This window comes from Microtus ochrogaster, chromosome 17 (assembly GCF_000317375.1).
Source record: "Microtus ochrogaster isolate Prairie Vole_2 chromosome 17, MicOch1.0, whole genome shotgun sequence".
In the NCBI taxonomy this organism is placed as follows: domain Eukaryota; kingdom Metazoa; phylum Chordata; class Mammalia; order Rodentia; family Cricetidae; genus Microtus; species Microtus ochrogaster.
Window position 1 is genome coordinate 33,083,370 of NC_022019.1, and position 441 is coordinate 33,083,810.

Sequence of the window (441 nt, forward strand, 5' to 3'; positions counted from 1 at the left end):
CCCATAGGATAGGATGTAGACCCATAGGATAGGATGCAGAATATTACTTCCCCATTAAGTAATACTTCATGGTCAAAGGGTTAGAGATTTAGGGGCTGTCAGCTAATGGTCAGTACTCTTCTCTAAAACAATGAAAATGTTCTCAGTTTTGTTATAATGATATTGGTTGCACTAATCTATGAATACATGAAAGGCACCAAATTGTCCTTTTTGGTTTTAAAAAATTAACTTCATTATCATCATCATCATCATCATCATCATCATCATCATCATCATCACTATTACTGCTACTACTATACTAGTGCAGGTCACAGTGTCTATATAGAAGCCAGAGAACACATTTGTGGAGTGAATTCTTTCCTTCCACCTTTGTGGGGATTGAACTCAGGCCACCAGACTTTAGTTGTAGAGCCATCTTGCTGGCCCCTGAATTGTACACTT